We start from the raw sequence: 13,278 nt of genomic DNA on the forward strand, positions 1-13,278 counted from the left end.
CTCCTCTCCCCTCCCGCCCGCCCGCCGCCGCCGCGGCTTCAGCGCGCGCGCTCCCGCCCGCCCGGCCGGCTGCGCGTGCGCGGGGCAGCGCCTCTTCCTGCTGCCGCTGGAGGCACCGGGAAGCCGGCCGCGCGCCCGACGCTCCCCCCTACGCCACCCCTCCCCTCCCCTCCCCGCGCGGGCACGCGCGCCGGGCGGCCCCGCTCCTGGTGCCGACGGCCGCATGGGTGGCGCGGGGAGGGGAGGGGGCTCCCTGGGTCGCGGGTTCTAGTCCCGCCGCCGCCGGAGCTAGGCCGAGGCGCCGCGGCGTCGCGTACGGGCTTGTGGCCGCCCCGCGGAGTGTCCGCGGCGAGCCGGGCTCGTTCCCCAGCGCAGCAATGGGGGCAAATCGACGGAGTCTGAAACGCCCCCGAAGGGGCAGAGGCCGGCCCCAGTCCTCCGCTCCCCGGTGGGGAGGGGACGAGCACGCCAAGGGGCCCCGCTGCCAGTTTGCGTCCCCCGCTTCTCCTTCCCAGGCTGCTCGGCGCTTTTCACTGTGATTTCTAGGTTTAGCAAATAAAACACTAAATACATGCCACTTAAGTCTTTTTTGCCGTAATAAAGGCCTGGCACCATGACGGGGCTCTGCAGCCTGCAGAGGTAGATGGCTCACAAGCGAGGCGGCCGTAGTGTAGCGCTTCACAAATGGCACCGGGCGCCTGGAAAGTTCTGGAGTCCAACGTGACGAATTTCACCTGTATCACCACGTACCACCAGTTTGCTGATGGCTAACATGGGTCACATCCCGCTCCCACCTCACAGGGCTTTCCTGGGCCGTAACCAATGCTCGTGAAGCATTCACACAACAGCGGTGTGAAGCAGCCAGCGTGGGTTTGTGCTGCCACCAGAGCTGGCTCTCGGCATGGGGCGGTGGAGACGTGGGGCATAAGGGAAGAACTAATAAGTGAAGGGTAATGTATTCCATCCCCTGCACAAGGCACGGGATCCATAGGCATCCCGCAGAAATGCATATTCTACATGTGCTTTTCACGTATACGTACAAAAGAACAAATTAACATGTTACTTACTCATGGCACCTTCAAAGTTTTGAACATGTCGCTTGTAACAACATTTGATCACTGCATGATTTGTTGGGTGCGTTTTTATATGGTGCATGCACATTTTACAGTTTTACAAATGAAAAATTCAATGAACAGGTTAAAAATTCAGACCCTTTCTTAAGACACGTTGCCTGTAGACTTGATTTTTTGAGAACATTCTAACTAGCAAAACCCTGTGGTGTTAGATTTGAACAAACAGCCTTACATAGACACTGCCTTACAGGAGAGTATTTCTGGAGATACTTTTCTTGGTTAGGTCCTCACTAATGAGATAGAAAATTTGTTGACACTGTAATTGGAATGTCTGCGAAAGAGTTTCTGTAGTCACATCTTCTTTAAAAACAAAAGGCAAGCTAAACAAGCCTAAAATCAGAAGTTAATTCTAATTTGAATTGCCCGATTTTGAGAGTTTCTTGTATTTATTTTTGTTCAAAGTACATTTTACACATACAAGTTGGGGCATTAAAATCCCATTTCAGATTACCAGAATTAAAGCTTTATATTGATACTCATATGTAGTTAAAAAAATCTTTTGAGATTTCTTATTTCAATAAAATAGAAGTTTTAAGGAATGAGACCTGTAATTCTGAAACTCTGCATTAATTATCTTAAGCAGTTAATATGAAAAATATTCTTAAGGTTCTGTCATGTAGAAGACTTCATGCAGGGACTGATTGTATTGGTTACTTCAAACCTGATTTCACAATTAAAGTGAGCTAAAATCAAAAACCTCAGGCAAAGCAAGTAGGCTTACATAGTTATATATGTAAAAAAAAAAAAAAAAATTAGTGAAGCCAGACGTGAGCTTGGGAATAGAAGGAAGCCTTTCCTGGCAAACTCAAACCTGAAGCACAGAAGGATGGTGCAAATTGCTTCAGTTAGAAGGGGATGGAAATACCCTTTGTTACAGGGAAGGCAGAGGTATTCTTCACGACAGAGGTACTCTCTTCACAGACACAGGGTGAAAGGCAGAAGGCACAAGTTGCTTCTTATTATGTTAGTCCCCAGCAGACACAGCAGCAACTTCAAAAGCGGTCCTTGGTGAACGAAAGGAACAGGTTTCCAGGCAGAATTAGATGGGCTAATTCTTCTGTCTCTGACCCTAAACATTGCCTAAAAATTCAATATAATAGATGTAGAGTCAGAAAGAGATTTTCATATAGATTTGCTCACTTCAGATCACCGCAATAAGAGGAAACTGATGTGCAGACACTCCATTTGCTAGTTGCCTTCCAGGAACCATGCAAAGTTCTGGCAGGCTACAGCAGGCAGCTTGCTATGATTTTGCAGAGCTTATTAAACCCTTTGATTTTGGATAAAGCTACTAAAAGTCAAGAATTATAGCCAGTGAACCAGCAAGCATGGTTATAAGCAGATTTATGACACAGTATTTTCCTTAGATTCTATGAAATTTATAAGCATTACAGTTTAATGTTAACTGTTGGGCGGAGATACACACACCGCCCATTTCAGAGCCATATTAAGAAGACATGTAAGGTTTATAAAATTTCACAGGAAAACTGGAGAGGGAATTGAAAATCCGTAAGAAAATAGAAGACATAGAGGTAGTGTTATGCCCTTATGAGATCATAATAATCAGAGCTATAGATCTGCTTAAAGTTTCATGTCAGTAATGAAGCAGTAAGAAGTGTGAAAACAACTTGGTCAAGGAATTTTTGAATGTGAAATAACACAGGGGACATCACAACTTAGAGAAGGTATAAAATAAAGTATAATAATGAAATCTGTTTATTAATTTAGATAGGTTAGTGTTTTGTTGGTTATACAGAAAGACATTTCAGTTAAATGTTTTAGTAAACCTTGAGGAACTCAGAAAAAAAGTCATTAACTATATGCAATATTTGTTATTTGGAACTATTTTTGTTATTTGAGCCTTTTTCTGTAATTGACTTCCCCTTAGGAACTATAATAGTGCAAGGGCTGATTATAAACACAAATAAAGTAAACATCTAGATGCCTGTGCAAGGTGAGCAAAGAATGTGTCATTTGCTTCTGTCTTTTTTCTTGGGCATCATGACCTTAAGAATAATAATAATAAAAAAAAAACAGCAGCAGCATCAATCCACCATTTCCCACACTCCTTCTGTCTCTTACATTGAGCAGGGCCAAACGAGAAAAGAGCTGATTCTCTTTTTCCCCATGCTTCTAGAATTTGGGGATTTCAAACCACAAATCAATTCAGCAATGCAGGCACTTCTCAAGAGTACAACATTTCCTTAATCGCCCTTGTTCTCCGATCAGTGCTTGCTTTGCACTTGCAAGTTGTGTAATCTCACTGGTGTACACAACCAAAAATCAATGTGCTGTTGTTGGTTGTAGAACACGAAGTCTGTACAAATTATTTTACCACAAGCTGCTTTTCAGACCTTTTCCCCAACATCTTTCATTAAACAGCAGAATTGCCAGGTCTGTTTTACTTCAAGGAAAGACACTGTTTTGCATACAGTTGAAGAATCTGTGTTACAGCACTTTCTCTGGGAGAAAATCTTCACATGCTTTGAAATTGTTGTACTGCTTACACTCATGTTAATTCATTGCGTTGCAAGTACAAGCAGTTGTACACAGGAAGAGAGGTCAAAATATTAGTGTAAATACTTACCCTTTCAGATTCCTAAGGAAAAAACGTTTCATTTCTAATATGGGTCATTTAGATAAATGCATTCACTTACTAAGAGTCCCGCATCGCTGCATAATTCCACAGTGTTAAGGGGAAAGCTTCTCACCAACGTTAGTGGTTCCCTGATCATCAGTGCACCTGCCTAACAGCAGGTAGAACTTTCTGTACTCTTTTCTTCAACTCTGTCCTTGTTTTTGTTTATTTTTGGTGTTGTTGTTTTAAGCAAATCTTCTGTTCATTTTAAAATTTATTACTTCACTGATCACCGTTTTTGACTCATTCGGATGATCTGCCATTTCAAAAGGAAAGTCAGGAGCATAATCAGTCATTACACTCAACCTCGATTATGCAAAATCAAGCAATTTTTTCCTGAAGTACTCTTTCTCTAAAGGATTCTTCACTTCACTGCTATTAATAAACAAACAGTTAACCATAGGCCACTGTTTCGGTTTCTGCAAGTCAATTATTTTGGAAATAAACCGAGGAAGATTCTCTTCCCCTAAGTTTTTATTGACTTTCTGTGCAGCATAATGATATTTATCTACTGAAAACTGAAAAGGAAGTAAGTATTTGAAAACATCAATGCACTACATTATACTAGTTGGCTACATGCATCAGTGTTCACTAAAATCATCATTTAGTTTAATGATTTCTGCGTCACGATTATTCTATGTATACCCACAAAATTCTGTACTTTTTTCTTGTTGCATAGCTGCAGTATGGTTTGGGTAACTGAGACTGACAGAACTATAATTCTTTCCCATCTATAAGAAAATCAGGATCCAAACTTTTATTTTCCCACAAAATCCGTTATTTTAGATTATGTTGCCTTATAGTTGGCAGCGTGTAGATAAACCACAGGAAAGGGAACTGAGTGTGGTCAGGACTTCTGTTACTGATTAGCAGGTTTGGTTTTTTTTTGTCCCCATCTTTTAAGTGCCCACAGATCACATTCTTGTCATCCAGATCACTCCTGTGGACCGACATAGTGGTATATAATCATATTTCAACGTACTACCAGGAAAATTCTCACTTTGCAGGGGTAAAAAAAAAAGTAAGTAGTTCTCAGGGGGACATCAAGCAGAGCATGTTATACAAGAAAGCTCTTTTTCCTGTCTGCCTGTACTCCTGAGCAATGCACAAGACATAGTTGTGAAAGAATGAACTGGGATCTGCCATACAAAGGAAGTTGGCCCAAGATTTGAGCTAGACTGGGGATCAAAACATTTATACCATGCACCAGTACTGGAATGGCAGCTACCACATTCACATAACCAGCTCTTTGTGCCATTACCCCTTGCCTTTTTTCTAAGTCAAACTACATTTCACACTGCAATACGGAGTCCACAACTCCTGAGGTCCGGGACGACCCAGAACGCAGAAGGATGCAACAGAGCATGGGGAAGAGCGAGTGCACACAGACCTAGAATCCAGTCCTACGTCTAAAAGTTAACAGGAAAAAAAAAAATCACATCTGGCAGCGGCTACTGTTGTCACCCACACAGGACTGGACGCCTGGTCCTATGGACTTTCAGATGATAACTCATTTGGTACAGGCATCAGCCTGATGGAGGGAGGGAAAAGAGGACAGATCTTTGTGAACAACACCTCTCCTGTTGCTTGCTTATTGAAGAAATCAGTGAGTGAAGCACTGCGAGCTGCTGAGAAGAGATTACCCTTATCACAGGTGAACAAGGAGAGGGCTGCAAAGAGAAGATACAGAAAAAGAGTCCTGGGGACAAGGGTATAAAGGAGGCTTGCTTGTGCTATCATCGTGTCTCCCTGTGTGCTTTCACACTACTTGGGCTTTCTGTTTAGAGACACATTGGGTGTAGGAGTAAAGGAAGAAGAGAGAGTTGGGAATAAGATTTTCTTGGTTACTTTCTGCTAGATGATTAATATCAATATGCTTTTGTTTCAGGTGCCTTAGGGATTATAGAGCTTGAAGAAATGGGTGGATTTCAGTTGCCTGTTTGCTTTAAAGCTATGATTGAGAATTTCTTTTTGTAAAAGGGGAAAAAAAAAAAAGGTGCTAAATGTGCCTTCGGAGAGGTGATGGAAAATATTGTGACACTAGTCAAGATGATTGCAAACACAGTAGGGCTGAAATGTGTTCAGCTGACCTAACAAAGCATGAATAATATATCTCCTCATTTGACTACAATATTACTGGTCAAATTCCAAACATATCAAGGTGATTTCAATAACCAAGCTGACGTACTATCAGATATTAACGGTTTAGATGTTACAAGAAAAATATGCTAAAATATTGTTTCTAAAGAAACAGTACTAAACATTATGCTTCAAAGCAGCCTTCTTTATAGGGCAAGCACCTTTTCTTCTCTAATAAAAAGTTGACAGACACCACAGTTTTTTAGTGTCACAAGAAGAGCTGTTTTCTCCAAATTACAAGCATCTGATGAAATTTAAAGGCAGCATATGTCATGGGAAGGAGAAGGGGGAAGGTTCATTTTACCAACAGGGGTTTCAATTAGGAAATGATCACACCATTAATTACATCATGGATATCAATCTACTATTGAGGCTATCTTTGTGAAGATACTTTATTTATCTTTACTTTTATTTAGAAATCACCTTCAACAGCAAATCTGACAGAAATAAAGAATGCTCACCAATTACCAGTAAATTGATTGTAGGCTGCAATACTTTCAAGACGAATTGCAATTATAGGGCTACAACTCTTTGTTTCCTCCCTCACCTGGTCTGAAAGGAAGACCTAAGAAAGAAGTATAATGGAAAGGATTGCCCGACTGTGTTAAAGGTTAGAGAAACTGAATAGCCTTTTGTTTTGTATACGTATTAGAATCCTGGGCAAAGGCAAACAAATGCAGCTATGAAATACTACATCCTCTGGAAATCTATTGTTTGTGCATATGTGTAACACTTTTTCACCCAAAGTGTATACGGCTCATTTTTCTGTGTGAAGAACATAAAACAGCTACATTTTCCTAATAGATGCTAATTGCCTTCAAGAGATACACAGTTCTCTCCTTTTGTCCAGCAGTATGAATTCAGCATGTAGTCAGCTCAGACTACATTAAGAGATTTCAGGTCATTTGAGCTCAGAGTAATTTAACCAAACATTAAGAAACATTTGTTCCTAAATCTTGGATTCTGAGCTGTGACTCTGAAATGGGTTCTATATTCCTATGCCAAATACTTTACATCCAAATCACACCTTAAAACACATATGCATGAACACCGTCAGTTGAGCAAATGTATCTTAAAAGGCATTGCCAAATAAAAACCCAAGTTATACACCTGCAATAAACAGGAAAAAGATCTTTTGTTGTCACTGTAAAATTATTCAGTGGGTTTCATATGAACACATTTAATTGCAAAACTAAATTAATTAATGTAATGGAGTTTTTGATATTACGTTGTACACCTCTTTTTTTTTTTTTTTCTGCCATAAAATATAACAGCCCAAATTTGGGGGAAAAACAAAACAAAACAACAACAGACCTTGGGATCTTTAAATCCTTGGTCTGAAGAATGTGTTTTGTAGTCCTGGGCAACTGCACATAACTATGGAATACATCCTCTATAAACCTACTGTTCCTGCACGTGTTGTGTTTTTTACACCAGAAGTATATGTGGCTCTTTAGCCTGTGTGAAGACTGCAGAACAGCCGTGTTTTCATAATAGATGCTAATTGCCTTGAATAGATATGCAGTTCTCTCCTTTTGTCCAGTTGAATTTGGGATAACAAGCCTTTTCTTCCCATTCTCTATATATAGACTTTACAGACTGTAGTCGAGGGAATTGCTCTTCTGAGTAGGAACAACTTACATGCACATACATTTATGGAAAACAATAAATAACAACATAGACATTTTTCTCATTTGGTGCCTGAAAATCACTCTTTGCCATTTTATCAGGTGTGGATTTTTCCTTGTTGATTATTTAAATTCCTATTCTTTCTTCCCTGGTAATTTTTACACTGTCATTCCAGGTTGCATAGGTTGTGTTTTTTTTTTTTTTTTTTGTGATTTATTTATTTTTTTTAATACTAGTAAAGTTGAGAAAAGTCATGGGGTAAAATTTCTATTGAGGTGGTATGAATGGCAAAATTTCCACTGGCTGTCCTAATGCCATGATTTACCTGACTGGGTGTTCCAGGAGCAGCAGCAGTGGCACAATACCTTATGTAGGTACTTTGTGCTGACAAAAGGAAGTTTAAAAAGAGCCAGAGGAGAGGTTCCTTTTACGTGGTTCTCTCCTTCCATAATTAAAACCTTAAACTACTTTCCTCTTACCAAAAAATGACATATTTACTTTGTTAATATGATAATCAGTGCTGCCACTGTGATCTTTTTGCTACATCTCGCCTTTCCAGTTAGAAACACGCACACACGCACGCACACACTCTCAGCAAGCACCATGTCAAATGGTACAGCAAGTGGCTGAAAGGCGCTACTAAGACTGTTTTGTTACTAAACAGCTGCTCTCCTCCTTCAGCATTATTCATGAATCTGCCAACTTCTTCCTTTCTGACAGTGAATCTGTTGTGCACATGAAAGAGGTGTGGCACTCCTCTCTATCTTTGAACACATGAATAAGAGAAAATCAGGATGTTTAATAAACAGTATCTATCGTTATTACCATTTTGTTATCTTATAATCTAGTCTTTCTATACGAAGTTTCATCTGTAATAAGACTGAAAGGAAAACAGAAAATAATCTTGTTAAGTAACAGAAGTATTTGTAGACTATAAACCCTATTACATCTCACAGCTATTACGGCACCAAATTACTTTTGCAATTAGGGGAATTTTTCTTCTCAGTAAAACAGAAAATTAAATGCATTCTGGGTATTTTGAGGTAGATCAAGCATTTGAGCTCTATTACTTTATAACTGTCATACAGATGTGCCTATGTAAGCCATTTAAATTAGAGAAGCTACAACAATGCTATCTTGCTGTTAAAAAATAATAATAATAATAATAAAAAGTCAATCTTAAACATCCGTGTGTTTGAAATTTTGGACATGAGAGCTATAAGAAAAAATAAGCACATTCCACAGATTCCTGCTCACAGAAGTCATCTCTGCTCCTAAGAGGCTCCTTGGACTTCTATTGTGTCTGGCATACAAGTCAGTTTTTTTAGCAAAAAGAGCAAAATTACGCAGAAAGTGGTCTCCATGATCAAAAAAATTAAAGAAATACTATTTACTCGTAAAAGATAGGGAAGGAATTTCAACATTGCTAAGTGTAATTTAATACAGTCCAGAACTGAAGTAATTAATATTTTATAGAAATGTCTGTATTTTGAGCCGCATTAATCACGTAGATTGCATTCGGAAAGCTGACAAGTTGATTTTGCTCTTTGCTTTAAAAACATTTATTTTCACTTTTTAAGTCATTTTAGTTTCATCTGAAAAATAAAAGTAACAGTTCATTTCTATTTCCAGTTAAATGCATTACCTGGAACACTTAAGGGATGGATGGGGTAGCTAATGGCTGTCTTGTTTCAGAGTTCTCAGTTCTTCCTGAGAAACACCCCCCAGGAATCCGTCCATATCCTTATTCTGCACTGGGTTCAACTCAGTCTCCTGTTTAGTCAGTGGGATGTTTGCCAATAACTCCGCTAGGATCCAGATTTCTCCCATCATGCATGTATATGATTCATTAATATAATAAGATGCAAGCAGTGAGTGGCAAATAATCCCCTGCAGAGCTGAGCCAAACCTATGTCAAGAATACAGATACAGAAAGAACCCTTGCCCATATACTTACACGCTTCCCCACCTTAGACCGGGACATGCAGGCCAGACAATGAACAAAGTCAAGTCTTCTGTCAGCTGTCAAAAAAAAAAAAAAAAAAAGAAGAAAAAAAAAAAGCCTTTTTCTCTCAGGAGAAGCAGCTAGATCCTCTGCCATTTGCCAAACCTTTGTACATCACACAAGTTGCTCAAATCTGCCTTGGGCTTTTAAAATGTGTTTCAAGGACGCTCTGCAGGAGTTGGAGTTGCTGGTCATGGTAGAGAAGCATGTATTTGTTTCACCATTTAATTGCTATGTGCAATCAACAAATCGCTTAGGGCCAAATTAAAAAAAATAATGATGCATTTATCTAAAACAGGACACAAACATATGCAGAAAATCCCAGTCAACCTGCTGTCAGATCACTGTATCATACTGGCCAGTGCATTCCCTTAGTTTGAAGGGACCTTGGGATAGAGATCCAGCTCCATATTTGAGTTTGTTTCTTTTTTATTTTCTCCAGTGATTGTCTAATGTGGGATGGATGGGAAGATCACAATCTCGGCATCCTCCCTTGCAGCCAGTACCCTAAGTGCTGGGGTAGAGCGTGTCTTTTGTTACTCTCTTAGTAGTCACAGGAGCCCTTCCTTCTCTTCTGCCCAGTGACACAGCTGCAAGAGAAAGCTCCAGGGGAAACATTTCAGCCTTGCCTCTTCCCTTGTGGTTTGGGTCTTTGCTTGGAAGTAAAAGATACAATCTGAGTACTCTTCATTTGATGAGAAAAGCTGAAGACAATACTGAAAATACACACTTGCTTGTTTTCCTAGATCACTTTCTGCTGTACTTCAGAAGAAGCAAATGAATATTGCTTAGATCTGTGAACTAAGAGGTATAGTTGCCTATCTGTCTTCTAAGGTGGCATCCCTGGATTCTTTTGGGCATCTTTTCGTCACTCTCCATTCACCAGGTGTTTTTTTTGAATAGCAAGTCTGCATGCATTTCTAAGAGGACACTGAGCATCTCATCTGGTTCTGAGTCCCATATGTAACACCATGTATCTTCAGGTTTTATGTTGTGGCACCAAATTTATAGGTGCTTATGCCTTTTACTGTAACTAGCTCTTCATTTTTACAGCTCAGATTTACAGCTCAGATCCACAAACAAATTACAGTATCATCTCTCTTAGGTTATTGTTAGGCTTCATTAATTTCAGATCTGTAAAATGCCTGGAAACCATCAGAAATATGCTTGGTACTCGTGCTGTCATTACTTCTCTTTAATATAATAGTCTGATCATCCCTGTATGCATTCATTTTAAACATGTTGGTAGGTCTCTTGAGCCAAGTTTGATGTGAAGTTTGTAAAGTTAAGTATATAGTTCAGTGATGGCAGGGTCACAGCTTCTCCCTGTATAACAGATAAGAGGATATGACATTAAAAGAAGTAACAGCCATCATTATTTTTTCCATGCTTTTGTTTTCTGGAAGGCTCTTAAATTCCAGGTAGGCACTTACTGACTAGATAGGTAGATAATAATCTAAAGTGGCTTTACTAAGATAGCTATTTATAGCTGAATGATTTGAATTTCCATTTGTATATTAAGTCTACAGTAAATAGACTAAGTGCGTATTAAGTATACAGTCTGAAGATAGGCCTGTAGAATCCAAAAGGCTGTAGTTTCCATTTTCTAAAAAGGAAGGTGTCAACTATATCTGGTTTAATTTCAGTATAGTGGCTGTAAACTATAGATTATGTTGTTAATTTCTCTAACAATCCTGAGACTAAACCTGAATGAAGAAACGCTAGTAATGAATTGACTTTAAAATAATTTGCAGTGATTTATAAGTGCATGTGTTTCATTATCTATGAGATTATAGGAAAATTGATTCCTTTGCATATAGCTTTACCATAATTCTTTTTGTGTTTTTGTTTTGTTTTGTTTTTCCACTGAGTGGTTATTAAATTCCCTTTCATTTGCTCTTACAGCTAAAGTAAGATTACTCTGAAAACAACTTGCTCTATTTCAGTTTTCATAAATTGCAGAAGAATTGTGTGCTTAATGTAACATTCATAGTAAATCAAACAGCAAATCACTACCAATTGTTTTCATTTCTAAAATTACAACATTCAACTGTAGATTGAGAAGTTAAGTAAGTAACATTCTAGTTTATCTTATTTAAATGTAATCTGTCAAATGATTGCTATATGTTGCCCTGTGTCAGATAAGGTTTCTCCTTATTTCTTGGTAATTTAAGAAATGGCCTAGTCATCTCATTTCTCCTCATAAAAGTGGATTTTGACTAAATCTCCCAGAAGGACTTTTTTTTCTTTATTTTTGAAGTATGATGATCTTAAGGCATTTCAATAACATATATACTGTTCTTATAGCCTTTTACATTTTAATGTAAATGTCAGTAGTTTAACTCAGTTCAGGCTGTCTATTTTTATGCTGTAATCTAATTGAGCATTTTCACTCCATTCAGACTCCTTGACTGTTTGAACTATGAATAGAGTGCTACCTTTATATGGATATTCAATTTTCAATTTATTGCTTTGAAACATGAACTGTTTAACTCTTTTCCCTGTTTTCTAACTAAAGTCCTCCAATACATACTTCATAAGGCTTAAGAATTAGATCCAGTCTTCTCATCAGATCAAGATTCAGCCTGACTGGAATGTGCTGCAAAAACTCAGTAGGGCTTCCCCAGCTCTAGAAATGGTACGTAATTCCGATGAGTAAGCCATCCTGATATGTGACACGTCATATAGAAAATTACCCAAAGACAGGTCAAAGTGTTCATTTTCAGGAATATTTCCTCTTGCTGAAAATGCAATCAGGGATTTTAAAATGAGGGTAAGGTAGTTCTGCTCTTAAAAATGTCTTTCTTCTCCCTCAAATTACAATTTTTAAGTGAGCTGATGTCACTTTCAATAAACTTTGAAAATAGTAATTATTCCTATGGTACATTTTGATGAATCAGGTAGAAGAATTACTCAATCCTAAATGTTTCTTCAGTCCCTCCACATACAGTAAGCGTCCTGTGTCTATTTATTGCTCTTGTGTGTTCTCCTCCCTTTAAAATGTTGTCAGAGTGAGCAGAATGTACAAAAGTGATGTTAAGGAAAGTCACCCCAAAGTAACACAATGTAAGAGTACCTGCTCCTGCTGAGTTTTAAACTTGTGTTTTCCTGAAAATAAAAACAGTAGTTTCACTGGTCATCATATAGGTTAAAATCCTATGTTTGTCAAATCCAGAGTTTAGGACCAGGACTTTTATCAGGTTCCTAAACTGACCCATATATTACAGAGGAGTAATGACTTAATGTGACATATTGAGTATTTTAAGAGTATCAGCAGCCATCACCTTGCAACTGACCACTGCTGTCATAACATTTAGCCAAATTTGGCAAAATTATCTCCTCATTTTAAAAGATCAGGTAATACTGTGGATGAGTAAAATAAAGCTATGTCCCAAAGTAGTCCAAACAACTTTTTAAATGAAAAATTTCTACAAGCATTTCTTTTAAAATGCTAATAAAATTAGGTTTAGCAGGATTGCTTAAGGTCTTCAAGGATCTATGCAGAACAAAGAAAACCTACTTTTATAAAAAAGAATTAACATATCAGGAAAGGGATTTCTATTCTTGTTTTTAATCACTTTCAAAAATTATACAAGCCTGCAAAACCACATTCTGAAACCATCACCTCTGTCAGTTTTTACCCAGTATTTGACATTGACACAGTTTTCACAACTTTGTTTTCAAAAATAGAAATACTGAATGTCTGAAAGAGGAGGAAAAAAAAATGGCTCAAG

Source organism: Oxyura jamaicensis, chromosome 5, assembly GCF_011077185.1.
Source record: "Oxyura jamaicensis isolate SHBP4307 breed ruddy duck chromosome 5, BPBGC_Ojam_1.0, whole genome shotgun sequence".
Taxonomy (NCBI): Eukaryota; Metazoa; Chordata; class Aves; order Anseriformes; family Anatidae; genus Oxyura; species Oxyura jamaicensis.